Below are 8,208 nucleotides of genomic sequence, written 5' to 3' on the forward strand. Positions count from 1 at the left end.
GCAGACGCGCAAAGTGTATTAAACGTAAGCGCATCTGTTCCACTTTGTTAGTTTGAGGTTCGAATGAGCACCGCTGCGCGGCGTATACGCGCGCGCAATTTTGCTTCCGTGCGCTTGAATTAATGCCCGTGTAGGCACCGTGCACCGCTAAACACAGAGTAGCTGCACCGCATGCGGGTTGCGCAGTGCGCACTCCTAGCTTCGCTCGCGCGCAGCGCTCTTCGCTAACGTACACCACAGCGTTAAGCGGTCGTCTAAGCGCCTCTCTCTCTCTCTCTCTCTCTCTCTCTCTTCTATTCTCTCCTTTTCTCGCGAGCATGGCTAGATCGCGAAGAGCGCTTTAGCGCAGCGTGGTTTGCAGGTTAAAAATGCGCAGTTTTTAACTAAACGCTGTGCAGAAGTTTGCGCAGAAATACCGAACGAACCGAGAAACTGTACGACATGCACAAATTGAAAACGACGACGTGCGCAACTTGACGCGCTGCGCTGCGCTCCGTGTTCATTTATTACGTACAAAGTTAAAGTCCTTATACGTCCAAGTGTTTCCTCGTACAAAAAGTACTCGTACTTGTCAAGAGAGTGTATTTCGATCGCGTTCGCGCATGCGCTTAATTAATATTGTGGTGAATTGTGCTTAGAGTTGCGCAGTTTGGATTTCAAATAACTCTGCAGCAGTCGCGACATCACGTGGATGAAAGAAATCTCGATAGAGAAACGAGTCAGTGAGCAAACGGCCTCGGAGCCGGAGGCATATTGCATACATATATTGCATATCCATGCGCATACTGTGCGTAACGCTAATGGCCGGTGTGTGATTCGTGTGCGATAAAATTATTACTATCGTTATTATTATTATTATTATATAATAAGACTTTCTTTTTATTCGGAAAAATAACAATTAAATCGTGCAACCAAAATTTATTTGCAGAACTTTTCCTTTCTTTTTCTGTTTTCGTTTCTGGTTGAAATCTTTGAAAATCAATAGATCGATTTCGATCCAGAATTAAAGATAATTGTGATAATTCTTACTGCGATTAATTTAGCACAAGAAAAAAAATCAAAAAAAAAATCAATCTGTTTCGCATCGCACTTTCGTACTCTTTTAAATTTCTATTCCTATTCCTTGATCCTTGTGTAAAAATTAAACTAACAATAAGGAAAAAAAGTTATTTCCGGTGAAAGTCTTTGTTTCGCGCATTCGATTCAGTAGCTTATCATAAACTTTGAGGGAAAACGCAATGAGAGAGAAGATAAGTTAAAAAAAAAAAAATCGTTTCGTTTCAAAATCTTCTCACATTCAATATCAGCTGACAATAAACGTTTTTTCACTTGATTTTCCACTACCGTTATTTAACTTATCACGTTCCTCGGAAAGATCGTGAATATACGATTAAAAACGTCTTATTTGGTCATTATTATACATACTCTCGATATTATCGATTGTATTACGATCCTCGTGTGCATGTGTGTGCGTGTATGAATTACAACACATCGATATTGTACAAAGAGATCGAAACTTCACGGCGTAATTCAAATCCTTCGGCAGAGTTTAGGCTTTGTAATAAATTCCGCTCGAGCCGCAGGTCCCATAATAATAATTAAATATGGTTGAAGGATGATGGAAGTTACAGTAGCGTTAGGGGAGGATGAAGAAAAAAAAAACAAAAAAAAAACAAAAAAATAACACATTAATATATTATTACCGCAGGCTTTTGCAGTAATAGTCGTTTATTGAAACTACTATTTATACCATTATCGTATTATCATTGTTCGTTATTCATTATTCGGTCTTACAATATTATTCATAATATATTTGCATCGTTTATACACAACACACACATGTAGTAGATACACATTTATTATGGGATTTTAAAAAGAGGGAATCAGAGAGAGAATGAGAGAGAGAGAGAGAGAGAGAGATAAGGAATGCATTATAGGTATTACATACCGCGTTATTATGTACACGTATTGCTCTGTATCAATATAATATAATGAAAAGAGCCGGTCATCATCGGCGATGGTTATAGCCTCTCAAGTATTATAAAATGAAACATATTCTCACGCACCTCTTCGTGTTCCTCACAAACGACGAGAGTATGACGAGGATGAGGATGAGGATGAGGACGAGGACGAGAGGAGCGCAAAATTGCCGGCAGGGAATATAAAGATCCAAGAATGTATGCACACCTACACACGTATGAACGTACATTATGTATAACCGGCATAATTGATTGGTTATTAGTTTAATTTAACCTAATGCATCGCATATTATGTTACCACCACGCTTCTTATTCTTATTCTTATTCTTCTTTGCAGCAGCAGCAGCAGCAGCTTCGTTGTTATTACACACATATGTAATATATATATATATATATATATATATATAGATAAACATACTATAACAGAAATCTTTGCTGCACTTTTACAATTCTTCGACACAATGCAGAGTCTACGTATTTCTTATAATTTGCATACCTTTAGTGGGGGACGTATTACGTCTCCTCCTGGTATTTATGTAGATATATAGCTATATATATATACATATATACAGCAACATTAAGAACACATCCAAGTGCATTTCTATACGCATATCTGTACCGTGTATTGAAGAAAAACTCGACCTGCAGCGGCAGCAGCAGCAGAATCAACCTTGCGTGCCAGATTTTAAATTTTGCACACAGAGTTGCTTCAAGCTGTGATGTTCCACGCAACAGCACCAGCAGCAGAAGTTCTTCGATCGCATGACGCCTCTTTTATACACGTATACACAAGAAAGAAGAAGAGAAAAAGGGGAAGAAAAAAAACTAAATCGTAGTAACAATAATTGTTATTATACTCGCTGATAATTGCATCAATTTATTCAATATTCATCTGCCTACTGTTTAAAATGAAAGTTGGTCGTCATTAGGGTGTCTCTTGTTTAGGGTGTTGATGGATTTTTTTCCACCCCACCCCCCAAATAAACTTCAAATAATTCGAAAACAATTGCATAATTTTTTCACATTTCTACCTCAACTCTAGGACAGTTCTCTTTGTGATCGAAATATCTTATGGAAATAACTTGGGAAAAACTTGTTTCCTCGGTATAATATTTTCTTGCAAGTGTAATAATATTTGAATAAATCTGTAACCGCGAGGTTTTAGTGGGCATTAGTGCTACTATCTGTAAAAAAATTTACATCATGATACCAGCAAAATCTAGACGAATTTCACTTCCTCTGAATGCATAAAAAGTCAGATTTCGAGGGTTTGCAATTCGTCGAGATTGCGTGAGATGATTATGTGAATTTTTCTCCCAGACAGTAGCACTAATGCCGACTGAAACCTGACGGTTACAAATTTTTTTTTAACATTATTACTTTCGCAATAAAATCTATACCGAGAAAAAAAAGTAAGACTTCCAAAAATCAACATTTCGAACAATTCAACTTTCGTTACTTTATTTTCGCATGTTTAAAATTTCGATCTATCGGCCATTTGCAATATAGTTTTTTGCTCCCCACCCAAAACAAAAAACAAAAAAACGGACTCTTGGTATTGTTCCCGAAATTTTTTTCCATTCTATTTCTTTTTTTTTTTTTTTTTTATCGTCATTCCATTTCCTTTATTTTTCCTACAGAATTTCCTCGCCCTTCTCTCTTACCATCCGTCCCTTTTTACATCTTTCCTTCTCAGACACCGTGTATATCGCGATAACAAATTAGCGCGACCGACCGCAAGGCTTTCGTATCTCTACTCATTGTATACATACCTAATATATATATATATATATATATATATCACAGATATGCTGTACAATTAGGTGGATGCATTACAAAGTTCACACGAGTTATATCGACGATCATCCGGTCGAGAAGGCGGAGGAAAGTACATACATATTTTATTCCCTCACCTTTTTACTTCTTATTCGATTTTTATTATAAATAATAAAATTTCACCTGTAACGATCGAACGACGAAGAAACGAAAAATCTTTTTCCAAGAAACGAAATTTCGTTTTTTTTTTTTTTTTTTTTTTTTTGTATTTTGTTTTTTTCTTTTTCTAAATCATTTTTGTGTTTCGTCAAGTATGAGGCAGAATAAAGAGAAATAAAATTCCTTCCCCGCAAAATAGAAGAGAGAAGAGGAAAAAAATCGAATAACAAAAATCCATAAACGTGAAAGAAGCTTTAGAAATAACAGAATTTAAAAAAAAAAAAAACGAAAAGTATTCCATTTTTGAGGCAAATAAAAATACATGATGCATATACCGTGTACGAAATAATTGTTAACAATCAATTTGACAGATGCAGGGTAGAAAATAAAAAGTACGTACGATAAAAGTAGCGACAGCAGTGTGCAAAGGAAGAAAGAAAGAAAGAAAGAAAGGAATGAACAAATAAAAAAATAGAATAAAAAAAAATAAACAATAATCGTGCGTAACACAACGTAAATGTGTACATAATGTGAATGAAAAACCATGGAATCCAGTAGAATCGACGTATAATTTCGCAATAAAACAAGAAAAGAAAGAGAGAGAAAAAACAAATAAAAATAAAAATCATTCAATTTTTTCTCTTCTTCAAAAGTTGAAAAGTTTCACATTTGGGTATAAAAATTAAGCCTGTTGAAAATTTTGAGCTATAAATTTACAACGACATTACGAGGTTGCGCTGTTTTTGTTTTTTCCTTTTTTCTATTCCCCACAAGAATTGACACGAGAAAAAATGCTTCCTACCACGTTTTTTCGACTTTCCACAACTATACTTATACGTATAATAACTAAATAACTAAAGATAATTCGCAAACATATTTTTCTAAATAATTGAAAGCTATTCGAAAATTGATATCCTAATTTATTTTCTCATAAAATTCACTCGTTAAAAACTTATTCTCAAGAACCAACCAATTTCATTCCATCCATCCAACAAGCCGCAAGCCAAGCCAGAGAGTCAGTCAGACTGTATTTATATTATCTATATATATATATATATATATAGACACATACGCGCTCGTATTCATACGTGCATGCATACAATGTATAAATATAATAATATTAAACCACAATCTGCGTGTACAAAAGTGACCGCGCATCGTTGGTCGGGTAGTTCCATCTTCAGTAAGTTGGAACTATATTCGGTCGCTCGCTGACTTAAGCTCATTCATTGTCAGATAAAATATAGATACACACATACATATGTGCATATATACATATTAGGGTGGCGAAAAAAAAACCGACTATTATTATTTTTTTTATTTTTTTTTTTTTTTTTTCCCATTCTGAGTCCCGTGCGACGAAATGTTAGTTTTTGATGATTTAATAGCACACTCCGAAGGACAGTTGAAAAAAAAAAATAATTTCAGAGGTCGTTCCACATTTTTTTTAAAACGTCGGAAATCGTCGAAAATTGATTGTTTTTTTTTTTTTTTTTTTTTTTCTCTCTTCAAGCTGTCCTTCGAAGCGATCTCTCAAAACGTCATAAACTAACATTTCGTCGCACGAGACTCGGGGAAAAAAAAAACAAAAAAAAAACAACAAAAAAATGGTCGTTTTTTTTTTTTTTTTTTTTTTTTGTTGCGCCACCCTGATACATCCGTAATATATAAATATTTCTAACGGAAAATATTGTCATTTATCCCTCGATTGCGGGAGAAACGCGTTGCGGAAGAATGGAGGGATGAGAAGCAAAAAGAGGGGCTTCAGGGGGACTTCAGGGTTGAGGGGGGGATATCGCGAAACCGCATCGCGTCGGCTGCGTTCCGTTCCGTTCGCCTTGCATACCGCTATCTTCTTTTTTACCGCGTCGCATTGCTCGAAAAGGCCGTCGAGGGATTCCGCGAGGCGTATTTGGTGGGCCGTGGAGGGGGGGGGTGGAGGGCGAACAGCGGCGACGACGTTACGCCGGCTCGGTTGGGTAGAAATTTTGCGAACGGAGTGTACTCGGCATATAAGAAGGCAAATTGTGGTTACAATGTTGCAGAAACGTGTACAGTCCGTTGAATAAATTGATAAAATAAGCCACGTAGATTCGAGCGTCTTACTGAATGTATACGTACGTGCTTGCTCGTATCTATAGTGTATATATGTATGTACATTGTATATGATATATATATATATATATATATATATACACACGTCCGTGTATCTATACGATATATTCTTCTATATATAGATATAGATATATGTAATGATACTTGTGGATATCTCTACAACAGCTGATATTATATGTCTACAGATTTCTACGATTTCGTATGGATTGAAAATGTAAATTTCTTTGCGTTTATATATATATATATATTATTATTATTATTATTATTATTAACCTATAATGGCGGCCTAATATCTGCTTGTGTACATATTTATATATCATATAATACATGTATATGTGTATATATAAATACAGTCGAGGGTCTTAACAATAAGGCGAATATGGGAAGAGAGAGAGAGAGAGAGAGAGAGAGAGAGAAAGTAGAAAAGAAGAAGGAAAGAAACAAAGGGGGCCGGAGTGCGACGGGGTTCTGCGATATTAAGTTACAGAATTTCACGGAATATATCCAGTTTACGCCACAACCGCGACGCCGCGTCACGCTTCACTCCGAAGGAACGTACGAACGTACGAACGAACGAACGAACGAGCGGACGAATCAATCAGTTACTGTTCATCGTGTGCGTGTGCGTGTGTGTGTGTGTTTTTTTTTTTTTTTTTTTTTTTTATTATCACTTTTTCAAGAATACATTGAGTTAGGTTAGTTTGCCGATCTTCCGTCTATTCCTATATACATATATATATATATATATATACATGTATGTATATATATACAAAAACCTTGTTCTGTATCGTAATTTTGACAATCGTCAAATTTGAAAGTAGATTTTTGGTAACATTCCATAGAAATATCGGGGAATATTGACGAGAGAACAAAAAAAAAAAAAAATCCATTCCTGCAAAATGCCCAGGAATAAAATAGAATGGGAGTAGAAGAGGAGAAGAAGAAGAAGAAAAAAAAAAAAAAATTTTACAAAACGAATCAAAAATCAAAGAAGAGGAAGAAAAATTGTCTAGAGATACCGTGTATAATAGATATATATATATATATATATATATATATATATATATATATATATATATATATATATATATATATATATATATATATATATGTATATATATATATATGTAATACAATCTGGCATCATAATTAAGTGCTAGACTGAACACCTTTGTCAATATTAACCAACGTCGTCTTCTTCGTCTTCTTCGTCTTCGTCTTCGTCTTCGTCTTCGTCTTCGTCTTCGTCGTCGTCGTCGTAGTTTGTATGCTGTGTAAATTATTATACATATATATATATACGTATATACTCCATATAAACATTGTGCATATTTGCATACGTGTGTATGAATGGTATTACACAGCAGACTGACCACTGTTCGTCGTCGCGTCGATTTTACTATATATATTCGTTTCGATCGTCCTCGATCGCGATGACCTTCGATCCCCCCCCCCCCCCCCACCCCCCACCCCCACGCCCCTTCGTCGACTCGGCGCCGAGTTCTTATGTAAATGAATGTAGCGCGAATTTAATCCGCGAATTATCATCTGAAGTGGGATTTTAATCGGATGATTTTATTCCTTCGTTCAACCACGAAACGTAGTCAAATATCTATACGTAAAACATTCGGGGGTCGCGCAGGTGTAACGACGAACAAAACGACGGTTGAAACGGTTTCGGAAACAGTTTGTATGTATTGAGACGTTTCAGGAAAGGCTGGGACTGGTCACAAAACGGTTCGGTCACGGTTGAAACGGTTCAGAAACAGTTTTTGAAACGGTTTTGAAAAACAGTCGAAACGGTTCAGAAACAGTTTGAAGTGGTTCGTAAACAGTTGAAACGGTTCAAGAAGAGTTGACAAGGTGTAAAATTGAATCGACTCAAGAGGCAAAAACGGTTGAAACATTAAATTTAGCGAAACAGTTGACAATGAGAGGTTAAAAACGGTTGAAACGTTGAAGCGTATACAAAAGAGTTGAAAGGACGAAGGATAATTGGGTAGAATCGAAACGTAACGGTGTAAGTCTGAAAGGACGTGCGCGGCGGTTGGCTGAAGAAAAAAAAAAAGACTCTCGCCAAAGTTGCAAACGTTTTGCGATCCTCCGTCGCTGCTGCTGCTGCTGCTGCTGCTGCCGCGCGAAGCGCGAGATACGCGTTGACTGGAACGACGACGGAACG

At 36.2% G+C, this 8,208-nt stretch overlaps 1 long non-coding RNA gene across 1 annotated transcript in view; it reads right to left on the bottom strand.

Annotated features, from left to right (window-relative positions):
- Positions 1-8,208, bottom strand: part of LOC124413760 — a 52,703-nt gene that overhangs the window by 35,205 nt on the left and 9,290 nt on the right. The gene's annotated exons all lie outside the window — the stretch shown is intronic.

Source organism: Diprion similis, chromosome 13, assembly GCF_021155765.1.
Source record: "Diprion similis isolate iyDipSimi1 chromosome 13, iyDipSimi1.1, whole genome shotgun sequence".
Classification (NCBI taxonomy): domain Eukaryota; kingdom Metazoa; phylum Arthropoda; class Insecta; order Hymenoptera; family Diprionidae; genus Diprion; species Diprion similis.